The sequence below is a fragment of the Buteo buteo genome, chromosome 17 (assembly GCF_964188355.1).
Source record: "Buteo buteo chromosome 17, bButBut1.hap1.1, whole genome shotgun sequence".
Lineage (NCBI taxonomy): Eukaryota > Metazoa > Chordata > Aves > Accipitriformes > Accipitridae > Buteo > Buteo buteo.
In genome coordinates this window covers 19,629,375-19,642,184 of record NC_134187.1, presented here as the reverse complement: position 1 = coordinate 19,642,184, position 12,810 = coordinate 19,629,375, and the positions used below count along the sequence as shown (strand labels likewise).

At 41.0% G+C, this 12,810-nt stretch overlaps 1 protein-coding gene across 4 annotated transcripts in view; it reads left to right on the top strand.

Moving 5' to 3' along the window:
* Nucleotides 1–1,368: 1,368 nt before the first annotated feature.
* COLEC11 (collectin subfamily member 11) overlaps nucleotides 1,369–12,810 on the top strand; it is a 51,702-nt gene continuing 40,260 nt past the window's right edge. For 2 of the 4 annotated variants that reach the window (XM_075049203.1, XM_075049200.1), the window contains exons 1-3: nucleotides 1,369–1,620; nucleotides 3,313–3,463; nucleotides 4,098–4,666. The gene's annotated coding sequence lies outside the window, so the exon portion shown is untranslated. Of the gene's footprint in view, nucleotides 1,621–3,312; nucleotides 3,464–4,097; nucleotides 4,667–10,601; nucleotides 11,350–12,810 lie in introns of those variants that run through there. The other 2 variants (XM_075049201.1, XM_075049202.1) reach the window with 2 other exon arrangements.

Sequence of the window (12,810 nt, the reverse complement as noted above, 5' to 3'; positions counted from 1 at the left end):
AGAAGCAAGACTTGAAAGTAAAAGGGAGCAAATATTAATATTGGAGCACAAGTCTTATGAGGAGCATCTGAGGGAGCTGGGGCTGTTTAGTCTGGAGAAGAGGAGGCTGAGGGGAGACCTTATCGCTCTCTACAACTACCTGAAGGGGGGTTGTAGTGACGTGGGTGCTGGTCTCTTCTGTCAGGTGGCTGGAGATTGGACAAGAGGAAATGGCCTCAAGTTGCAGCAAGGGAGATTTAGGTTGGATATTAGGGAAAATTTCTTTACTGAGAGGGTTGTCAAACGTTGGCATAAGCTGCCCAGAGAAGTGGTTGAGTCACCATCCCTGGAGGTATTCAAAAAGTGTGTAGACAAGGTACTCCATAACATGGTTTAGTGGGCATGGATGGTGGTTGGACTCAATCTTGAAGGTCTTTTCCAACCTAAATGATTCTATACTACACTTACATAATCTAAGCACTTAACATTCAAGTTAATAGGAGAGGAAGAAAAAATCTGACTCAATTTCTGAATTTATGGAAGCAGCTAAGCTGTGAAAAGGTGGTAGAGGGCTTTCTGGGCAGTACTAACGGGTGGACAAAATCTGGAGATCTGTCTGCAGAGTGGACAGTTAATTGTTACACTGAAGGTCTTTTTAGCAAAATTTTTTCATAATGTAACTTTAAGAGCCAGAGCACCTTACCCTGAATCTTTACGTGGCCAAGAAGACTTCTTTTAATGGAGTGCCTCTTGCTCACTTTAAGTGCTTGAGAATTCCCTGTCAGTTTCATAATCCATATTTTGGAAGGGAATGTGTGCAGTTCTGCTGTAGGTGAAATGTTGCTTTTGAATATGATGTGACCCAATTTGGATTATAGTAACCTGATCTTGAATACAGTCATGGAGAAGCTGTGATATGTTAGTAGAAAATACTGCAGGTGGCTACAGCTACATCTAAAACTTGATGTTTTAAAACATCTACCCTTGCAGATAAGGAAGTAGAAAATAAGTTTTACTCATCCCAACTGGTATATATACCTTTAGGTGCTGGTTTTGGAACAGATTACAAAGCCAGCGTTTGATCTGCATTGTGTAATACATCTTACTATTCAAACTAGCATTTTGATCTCAGATGTCACCTAGTTGTCTGTGGCACTGAGGTAGCTTACTACTCTGCTTTGCATCGGAGGCTCACTCTAACAAATTGTAAAATTCTTTGAGATTTCTGTTCAGATTGCTGATACAACATGGTAAACTACTTTGGTTATATTCCTAGTGGAGGGGGGGATGGAATACAAATCTTTTATTTCAGTGCACTGAATACAGGATCAGTAGATGAGAAATAAAGCAATACCAGTACTTAGCTTCTGTGAGTAATATCAGATTCTAATGCTAGCGTAGCTTTGGGCATAACTAAGTCTCCCTTTTTGGTGTTTCATGCATCTGTTTCTAGTGGGAAAAAAAAAGCATGTGTTGTGGTGGTTTTGGGGTTTTTTTGTTGTTGTTTTGGGTTTTTTTTAGTTGATTGTAAACACTAGATACTGAGAAATGCTTTTTTTTTTTTTTGCCTTAACAGAGAAGGATTCTGCCCAAGCCAACAAGAAAAAGCCGCACAAAAAACAAGCAAAAGCGTCCTAGGAGGTAAGTAAATAATATTGATTCAGTAGGACAGTCTTCTTTTGTAACTTGGTAGTTTAGTCAAGCAATGTTTAGTTGAGTTTTTGAGAAGTCATTCAAGTGATTGGTTAGTCTTGCCCTTTCTGTTACTGTTTGAAATAGTATCTGCCGTTTTTCTGCTGAAGAGTGCAGTAAAAAACTTGTCTTTGGGCACTGTGTTGCATTTCTTAGAACTCCAACTGTATTTCCAGCTATAGCTGTAGCCAATTTTCCGTTAGCAGTACTGGCTTAAACTCCAACCTGCTGTGTCTGTTACCACAGTGTGCTGACATAAATTATTTTTTTTAAGCTGTAGGAAGAGCCACATCCACATCACGTGTTAGACTGTACAGAAGGCAGGGCTGGCACACTGAAGGGATGCAATGAGGGAGAGAGTGGCTGAGGAGGGGTGTAGGTATGAGTAGTCCCTCTGGGTATGAATTCAACAGCAGTAGTATAGTCATTTGTGTTAAATGGCCTTCTCACTCTAGTTTCTTTACTGCTAGACATGCAACACTACTGTGTCTATGTGGATGTCAGTGTGTTTGCCATACTGTTCTCTATCTTACTGTATCATTATGTAGTCCCTGTCCTAAAAAGTTTGTCCTCTTTATGACATGTGGCATGTTCCTGTAAGTTCTACCAGCCCCAGTATTATACCTGTGTCATGTCTGTTACTGTATTTTGAAATCTTTAGGCATGGGTTTTAAAAGTGCTGTTTACTAGTACTCCTCTAGCTGCAGTCCTGCCTTTGGAGGACTCTGTTATATTAAAGCTAGTATTGCACAGTGGCAGAGAAGATGGCAGCTGTGTATGTGATTAGCATGCTGCCACTTTCAGCGTGAGGGAAGGAGAGTGTCCAGGATCATCCCTTTCTCAGCCTGAGACTAGATCAGGCTAGTAGTGTTGTACAACTGATATGTATATTGTGAAGCATAGAAATGTGATTGATGTTTGTCTCCCTTAGCTATCCCAATCTTTGCAAGTTTGAAATGCTCGTGTAGACACAGGGCTTAGTTACTACTGATACTGTCTTGAAGCTGCAGGTAGGGAAGCTGGAAATCTTACTAGTCATCTAGACTCATACAGAAAATAACCTGTATTAATTTTTCTCTTTCTGGCTCACTTCTGGACAGTTAAAGAACACAAATGTAGACATCAGCCTTCTAAGCATGGACTAAACTTGCCACCTGGACTTTTCCTGTAATACATTGGTGTTCTAAACCACTTGGGTTTAGGCAGATGCAGAAACCAGGGTTTTCAAAACTGGGTCTCTTATGAACATGCTCTGTGTCCTTGGAGATGCTTGCACACTTAAACTCTTCCAGTGAGTGTCTCTGGCACAATTGCAGATGGGACAACTTGGTTCTGATTTAAATAAAATACTCCTTAAATGTGTAGAAACAAAAGAATGTTTCAGGGCTGTTGCTGCAAAGCAATGTGATCTAAAAGGTCAGAAACCTGGCTACTGACATTTTCCCCTCAATGCAATCATTAGGTTCCTACACTCAGTGTAGAATTTAGCTGTTATTTTTGCATGGCCTGTGAAAAAATTTGGTGTTGTCACACTGCAGCATTAAAAAACACACACCACTGAATTTTCAGCTAAAGCATGCTTGATAAACTGGAAAATTTGGCAAGAGGACGTGTTTTAATGATACAAATGTGGCATTTCAGCCGTACGCTTACTGCAGTGCACGATGCCATTCTTGAAGACCTGGTCTTCCCAAGTGAAATTGTGGGCAAGAGAATCCGTGTAAAACTGGACGGTAGCAGACTCATAAAAGTCCATTTGGATAAAGCACAACAGAACAATGTTGAACACAAGGTAAATGAAAAGCTTTTACTTTCTTGTGCAGGATAGGGTGGCATTCTGCCATAGCTAAGAGGCTGCTTATGTGATGTAGCAAAAGACTGCCTTTTGGCTTGTAGCAATGGAGATGCTTCTGTTTGTATTTGGAGTAAGATACTGAAGATGGGGCAAGACAGTTTTGAATTAAAGCTCTAGTTCGACTTGGCCAAACCCCTGGATTGTAAAGTACCAATATTGGTTCCCTCATCGGAATAGGCAGTGTTTTGTTTGTTTGTTGTTTTTTTTGTTTGTTTTGGGGGTTGGCTTTTTTAAGTGAAGCACTTAGTTATGACCTTAAACAGATGGGCTTGGTACAGCCTGAAGTTCCCCATCACTTTGCTTAGTTTTTTTCTGTGGGGACATGTTTAGGCCAGCTCAGCTCTCTGGGTCTCCTGTGGTTGCAAATCTGAAGAGATTCCAAATATTCTCTGGAAAACATGTATTTTGTGTAAATGCTCAGCTACCTTAATCTAGAAGAAAATAATCAGCCTCAGAATTCACTTCAGAGTGAAGACGCGGTGGGAAATAGTGTAGTACCTAAAGTATGTTAACATAGATTTTACTTCCTTACACAGCATGTATAAACAAGATGACTTGTTTGTCTTCACAGGTGGAAACATTTTCTGGTGTCTACAAGAAGCTCACAGGCAAAGATGTGGTGTTCGAATTTCCAGAATTCCAGCTGTAAAGTGCAAAAAATGGCTGAATAAACAACTGTTCATATAACAGAGTAATTTCATTTAAATTTTGAATTCCATAAAAGTAGATGGGGTTTAACTGGTTCATGGGACTTTTTCTACTGTCTGGATGAGTGACATTTGTGTATCAAAGTATTAAGTCACCAGCGTTTTAATGATAGCCCTCTTAGGTTGTTTTTGGCACTGTCGCAACACCACTCAGGACAAAAGAGTCCAGAGGCTGCAAAAAGAATTGTCATTGAAAAATAAACTGAATTATGTTGAGACTTGCCTTTTGGGGAGGATATGGAGAATTACTGTAGAGCAGTGGAACTCCTGAGTTTTGCACACAAGAATACCAGTTGGAGACCTATGTGTTCCTGGCACTGGAAGAAGTCTACATAGCAGGTGGTGTGACCTCTGAAGCATGGAGCAATGACATCTGAAAAAGGGGTTTGAATTTTTGCGAAATATGTTGGAAGAGGTATAGTTTGAATTTGAGGTAACTTTCTTGCTCTTTAAGTGGCAAAATTACATACCAGTTCGTACCTGAAGGCAGGTTCTGCAGCTTCTTGCCTCTTGTCAGAATGAAATGGGGAGACATTTTCACTTCTGCGTGTTTGACTACATTGCTGGACAAAACCAACAGTTTTTTGGCATTGATCTTGCTTTCGGAAATCATGGATTTTTGTATCTCCATGTATTAGCAGTATGTATGTCTGTATATCAGTGTTGGGAACCTTTCTCATGGCTAATAACTGAAGGCAGGGATAGATATACCAGGGTGAAGCAATGACTGCTGGAGTGTGTGGGGGTTTTTTTTGGATGGTGTTTTAACGTAGTTCAGTAGATGTTGGGCAGTACGGGGAGAGGTGGGGAAGAACTAGCTGTATCACAGCAGCCAAAGGCTGCCCGATACTGTCCTGAAAACACCACACTTTTGACTTGGGTATCTACGTTTAGAAAGACTCGGCAAGTAACATTTTTTTCCAGCTCGGGGAAGGGGGGGAGCATGAAGTTGGGCATGTAAATGTTCTGATCAGTTAATGAATTTAGTACTTTACTGTACTGAGCAGGCTATTCTGTTGCTTAGGAGTAAGTGCTTAATATAGTAAAAGGCACCTAATTATGGAGACAGCCTATTAGGTGGAGAGCTAAGTAGGTAACAGCCTGTGTACCAGGAGCTCTGAATAACTTGCATCTTCCTACCTGAGAGTAGATGGAGGACAAGTGAGGGTCTTTGTACCTTTACTTCCTTTTCCCATTTACTGTGGTTTTAGTTGCTTCCCATTTGATACCTCTCTTCTGTTGTGAGGAACGAAAAGGTTAAAACAAGTTTGGCATTGCAGTTGCATTGGCAAAAGTGAAGGTTTTTAAGTCCTGTTGTAACTTCTGTTTAGTGGGGCAGGACAGATAGCTGTATGCTGTTACTTTTGGTGCAGACAGTGCAAAGAGAACAAGGAAAACACATGTGCCCTGTTGCAATTAGTAGTTGATTTCCTGCTACTTACTGACAAGGCTTGAATGTTTGCACAAAAAAGCAGGCTGTATCTTTGAAGAAGTTGGCTTACCCTAAGGCCTTTTTCTCTCTCCTTTTCAAACTTCTGTCTCTGGAGTATAACTTCATTCCTTATTTATTCCTCAGCTATTTATTGTTCATCTTGGATGATTCAGCAGAAGTGAATTCATCAACTTCCCTTAGAATTAGATGAGGAAAGTTGTAGGTATATAATAACCCTAAATCTTGGCTGCTTACATGGAGAGTAATCACAAAAGACCTTGTAGTGCCAGAACTTCGGAATTCAAGTTTTCATTGTTAAAACGGGTATTACTCAGGTTGGAAATACCACCCCCTAGTCCCCCCTGAAATAATTCTAGTCTCAAGTCAGTCATGTTACTAAACTTCCTGCTACAACAGTCACAGATGGTAGCCTGTGCAAATGGATATTAGCTGGTTGGATGAAACAGTCTGGGGAGTATTTGGAGACTTACCAGATGTTAACTACCTTTAGAGGCTGGTGAGTCTGCTGGGGCTGTGTAACATCTGCAAGAAGAGGTGATGCTCAGACAGCAGGCTTCAGTAGGCAGCATTTCCTGTTTCATGGTGAAAATTTACCTCAGGTTTCATGTCTTCATAGTAATAAAAATGTCAGTAGCATTTCTAGTTTTGAAGCACTGGGAGGATGTAAGCGGGGGAGGAGAGATCTAGTAAGCTGAATGTAAAGATTGCAAATGTTCCCAGGCATTGCCAGCTGGCTATAGATTTTTCTTGGCTCTTGTTGCAAGCCCTTTGAACTATATGAAATGCAAAGGCCCGTGATGGCCCCACAAGCAAATTCTTTGAGTGAAAGGATAATGCTGTCAAAGCCTTTTATGGTTCTTACATCAACTAAGCTGCAAGTAAAAGTGGATTTTTGTGGCATAAAAATACCAGGCTGTGTGCTTTGCAAAAAGTCCTAGTTTACCTTTATTCATGGACTCCCTTGTGTGTTAGTGTCAGTGATTCAGTCAGACAACTCCCTCTGTCCCTTGACAAGCATATCAAGTGAATGCCTGCAATCTGGAAAGTCAGTTGATGCCATCTGGTCAAGTGCTAATGAGGTTGCTGGAATACTGGTGTCAAATGTTACCTTAACCTAAACAGACGCCATAGGAGATGATGCTAGACTTTTCCTGTACCTATCATGTGCTGGTGCCGTTGAACTCTGAATGTGTGATTCCTCAGGAGTTTATCAGCTGATCTGTGCAAAAAAGCAATGGGGCATTCTGTACCAAAACCCTGTGCAGCAGTAGTACATGGGTAGTGTCAATACAAAGAGACAATCACATACTGAAGAGTGTAAAAAGACTGATTCTTTCCTGTAGTAGCCCAAAATGAGAAGCAAGGGCTCTTTACATCTGTTAGGTGCAAGTCTCAAGAGCACCTGATACTAGAGCTTTCATTGTTTATTCCAAATGTCTTCAAATATTTTTGTCTGTGAGGAAGGCTGCTCCCTGTTGATTTCCCTTTGGAAAGGTGTGTAGATATGTTGCAATTCTAGTGTGGCAGAACTTGCTTAAAGTTTTGGGTGGTAAGTGTTTGACCTATCTTGTATTAATATGATAATTTGATGCATAACATCATGTCTGATTAGCCCCTCTTGAATGTAAGTGGGAGCATCTGGCAAGGTTTAATGTAGTGATCCTCACACCAAGCAGTGTTAAAAGGAAATCCTATCACTCCTGCACTGTGGACTGAAATAATGTATTTCCTATGCCTTTGTTTGCCCTAAGTTTCCTAAGTGGGAGGCCTGAGTTTGGTTCTCTGTTATATCTAAAAGCCAGAGCAATGCCAAAAAGCTAGACCTTTTCCTCTTTGTGGGATGTGCTTTCTAGGTCTCTAGAGGTGTACCAGAATGACAGAAAAAAGGATACTGATTACAGAAAGTTGTGAAATCTCATAACAAGAAGTCCTGTGGTTAGGCTGAGGGAGTGTGAGTGTTCCTGTCTTCCATACAGGCCTGACTGCAGCATTGATCAGTGTGAATGGTTGACCCCTTTATTTAACGAAGTGGCTTTGCTGTGTCTCTTACTGCCTGCCTTGAGAGTGCTCGTGTGAAAAACCTGTGTTCTGCTGAGAGCAGGAGACAGAAGCAACATGAACATCTTTGTACTAGTGCTCTGTTCCCTACAGAGAGCTACATGTAAAGGATCTTATTTATGTCTTGTGATCAAGAGGAGAAAGTTTGTTGGATTTGTTACAGTCTGCAAGTTCAGGTATCCCCTCCTCTGCCCTCCAGTTACTGTTACTCTTTTTCAGGAAAATCATTCTTAAGCTAGCAACAAGCAGTTGCTGCTAGGTGTTGCTAAATGATTAATAGCTAATGTTTTTCACTATTGGATATTGTGCTGACACGTCTGGCTCAGTTTTGATCTGCCCCTGGAGCAGCAAAGAGAATTAAAGCCAGGCAGTGAAGAGATTATTCCACTTTCAGAGATAGGGACTAAAAAAAAGCACAGAAAAAGCACTATTGCTGCAGTGAATGCTGCTCAGAAATTTTATGCAAAAAATGTTAGTGCTGTACCATTAACAAAGTTGAAGGCCAGGTTTTACACAGCTGCAAACAAAGTTAAACCCTCGTGGCTGTTTCTGCACTGACCTTTCCCACCATACATCTCCTGTATTGCACAGAAGAGGTGGTAAGGATAGCTTCTGGTGTTTCCTTGCCCATCGAGGTACAGCAGTGCTATCTGCTCTCTGGGGCTGTGCTAAGGGGATGAGGTTCAGATGGGTATCTTCACAGGGGCACCTCTACACACTGGTTTCTACAGCGTAGAAAAATTTGCCTGAATGCTCCTAAAACATATAAACATTTTTTTCTGTTTTCTAACAGAAGACTTGTTCTTGCCCTTTTACAACCAATTTGCTTTTGTCTATGTGGTTTTGGTTAGTTTCAGTCTAAGACTTCTACTTGTAGTTGTGTCAACGTGGTGTTTAACCTGAGCTTAGAGGCTGGGTGAATGTTGGGTTGTGGGTCAAGCTGAAGTAGCTGGTCTGTCTTGCTTTATACCCTAGCCTCTGAAGGCTGTCCCTCTCCATCTGGCAAGAGTGGCTGAAAGACTTGGGAATCAGCTCTTGAAGTCCTAGTTTCTCAGGCAGGCATATTAATATAATGAAAAGCTTTAGCTTAATACCCAACAGCTATTGCTACCTGGTGATGGCTTAAGCGGCTCCTGTGTAGCCTGTGCATCAGTACTCCAGTTTGCACATAGTAGTCAGATTTAGATGATGCACCAATGTGGCTACACAGCTTCTAGTTGGCCTTCTTGGTGGGTGAAGGATGCTTACACCTTTCTGTAAGGGGACTACGCCCTTTTCTCTCTCTTAGTGAAAGAAAACCACGTACTTGCTTATTTTCCCCTCTCCTAGAGAAAACACTTTCACTGCATTTATAGCGTTTGCCCTTTCTTTTTGAACTCGTCACTTATGTTCATTTTTCACTTCTATTTCCCCAGTGTTTAATCGTACCTTTTCTCCTAACTTTCCCTGGAATGGCTCTATTTCTTCCTTAAATTCTGTTTCTGGCCTCAAAGTTATTTGCTTGTGTTTACAGGGAGAATAGGTATGTATGTAAATGGATGTTGCCTTTGCCATTGTAATATGATCTTCAAAGGCTTGGACTGCAATCACTTTGCTGCATTCTTTACAGCAAACATTTCTCTTAGCAAGTTGCTGCCAATATTGTGCTGCAGGGGCCCAATCCTGCTAATTGCCTTCTGCTCCCAGTGAACTAATGGGGCTTGTATGCATAAAACTGAACTTTCAGATTAGAGTTGTGTGGTCCTTAACACGGTTATGTTCATCTTCTACCATTTTGTCCTTTCTTTATGGATGTAATCTGGAAGTAATGACCAGTTCTTAACTTTTCATGACCATTTGGTGTGTGTTAAAATACAGGAGTTTACAGCAATGGAGGAGGGTAGCTAGGTTCCAGCCCAACATGGAAACAGGGTGATTTAGGAGAGGTCTGCCTTTATGAAGGTAGCCCACGGTGAGCACTGAGTCTGAGGCACCACTACCTCTGCAGTGCTGGGATACCCGCAATACCCGTTTTTGCTGCCTTCGCCAGCAAAGCTGTTCAGCGTGTGTGGTGCTGTGGGCTGGCGAAGCAGGAGCTGTGGTGGAGGAGGAGAGGTTTGCTGGGAGAGAGGGCACAACAAGTTGTGAGCAAAGCAGGAAGAGTGCATCGGTACTGTGTGTCATCAGCTTGTGTTGCAAGCCCCACCACAGGATGACATCCTCAATGGAATGGACCTACACCTCCCACGAGAGCAGGTCAGAAGGGTGGTAAAGAAGTGAACACACACAGGTGATCCTATTACAGCTTTCTCTAGTCCCTCAGTCTAAAACCTTCTGACACTTTTCTTGTCTTGGGACTGTGGAAAATGGAAAGGAACCTCCTGCTACTGCCCTAGCTACAGTCCTGGTCTTCCAGTAAGAGGTCACATACTGGGAGTTACCCAGGCTCGTGTCCTGCTGGGTGCTCGCTTACAGCATGGCCCCTCAAACCCTAGTTGGAGAAACTGGGAGGGGGGAACAGTGGCATCAACAGGGCTGGAGGCAGATGGTTTGCAAGCCTTTTGTGTTGAAGCAGCTTATCAGAGCTGCAGCCTTACAAATATAGCAGCTATTCACTAGAGGGTATTAACTGGTATAGTCATAAGCAGTACTCCATATTTACCCTGGAAGTTGAGTGAAGCCAGTAATATCTGTTGAACTATAAACTGCTGAAACTGAGGGAGGTGTTCTCAAAATCCTACTTCCCACAACTGACTGGCCCCAGTTTTTTCCTGCTCAAACATATGCTGAGTACTGTGGTTTACCCAGGGCTCAAACTAGTCTAGCTGTTTAAGATGAAAACCAGAATTGTACAACTGTTTGGAAGCTATAGTGAAGGATTTCCGTCTCGTTTATTTCCCTTCCCATTGACATAAATTGATATCAAAAGCTGTTTTTAAAAAAAAAAAAAAGAAAAAAAAAAAACCAAAACCCCAAACAAACCCCAAAATTCTGTGAATAAGCTTGCCATGTGGATAATTTAGTATTTACGTTATTGTGGAGTGTTGAGAAAACAGCTCTGAAATAGTAACATGTTTTATTCAAGTCAAGAATGCTGGAGCCAATTGCAAGAATGGAGAGAATATCTGTAAGGGGAGAGTGTGTTAATGAACCACATAAGATGGTCACGTTCGGTGCTGCCTTTCATGTGTTTTCATATCTGCTGAAGCGAAGCAAGAAAAGTGCTGTGCTGGGGCAGTGTGCATGCATGGCTTAGAGCTGAATAGATGTAAATGGTTAAAAAGGGGTTCTCTGCTAGAGAGGAGGAGGGGAGAGTAAGAGTGCATTCCCAAAAAAGTACATTCCCAAAATAAAAAGCTTACATCATGGACCTCTTCAGCTTTCCCACACTTCTTTCCTAATTATTGTCCTGCAGGACAGCTGATCTATTTCAAACAGGAAGCTGTTTACAGATAACACTTGCAACTGTTTTGTCTGATTTGTTGAACTGTCGAAAAGCAAAAGACAACCTCTTTTCAAATTAAAAACTGTCAGACTTCTGTAAACAGCAGCAATGAGGTTCATCTGTGCAGTGTCCCTGCAGGCACAGAGCGTTCTGCAGTTCCCATTTTCTCAGCAACCGTAAGGTAAGAGACTTTTATACTTTCACTCTTAAGAAGCACGTAGAGGAAGAAGCCTGGATGTTTGTTAGGGGACTGCTTTGTAAGTGGCAGAATGTGACTGACGATCCCCAAATAGTAGGGGAAGGTAAGGGAAATAAGAGTTCGCTCGATTCTGTCGGATAACGTTGGACCTTTCTGTTGAGAAGCACTCATGTGGGTTAGATCACCGAATTCCTGTTTGGTGGGGGGGGTGTATTTAAAATGTACAAATGCTATTGGAAGAGCTCGCTTTCCTTTGAGCAGGGAACGACAAAACAGTATATGATTTTTAACTTTTCCTACAGTTGAAACTTACTGCAGTGCCTTAATGGGTTGTAATTTCCGGTAACAGATAATCAAGATCAGTTTAATTTTGGAAATACTAAGTGCTTTTCTCCATCCTTCTACTTTTATTCCTAAGAGGCTGGCTGTTTTCTACTTTTTTGAAAGTTGGCTTTTAATACAGCTGCAAAGCAGGGAATGAAGACTGACATTGCAGAAGTGAAGCAGATGACAGAAGGTCCAGTGAGAGCTTGAATTACACCACTGGATAATTAAGAGCAAACTTGGTGAAAACCAAATCAAGTTGGAAGTAGTAGTATACATGAATGCTTAATGAAATTTAAGGATGTATAAAGATATAAAATCTTAGTCTAAATGAGCTGGAATATGAGAGTAAGCTGTACTTCAGTAACCAGAAGGCCACATGCCTGCTTTTCAGTCATGAGGTATGAAAAATAGAATTCATAAAGGGACTTGCAAGTTTCTATTCTGACCTCTGTGCATACATACATATGTGCTCAATATAGGCAGTGAAATTTAGGAGGGGGATTATTTTCTAGCAAAATCAGATCACTCTGGAGAACTAAAATACCCAACTTCACTTGCCACACAGTGAAACAGAAAGAACCTCTGGACTGGAAATACTACAGTATTGAAAGATTTTAAAAGTGTAGCAAATGTAAAAACTATTGCCCTATGTTTCCCTCTCTGTAGCTGAGATCTTTTGTATTTTATATATATATATATGATAGTTTATGTGATCATGAATGTTTAAGGCATTATAGTGATCAGAGAATATAAAACAAACACTGATTTAAAGATCTCACTTATCACAATGATATTGGGATCTTTTAATCTGTGATAACTTCTCAGACATATCCCTAAAATTTTATTACACTACTGATGCAGCATAAATAAGGTATGCAGATGTTGTAGAAAAGTAATACTTTCAGGCTGAGTATTCCTTTTAAAAATGCTTGGTCTGCTTCAGAAAATTCTTAGATGTATCTGTTAAAATGAAATTATTGTTTTAATCCATACATGAAAGAGAATATGTAACTTAAATTCATAGTCAAACTGGCATTTTAAACATGGCATCATCCTAGAGTCAGCAGAGAATTGCACTGTGGAAGCTGCAGAAACCTACTGTGTAATTTATAAATT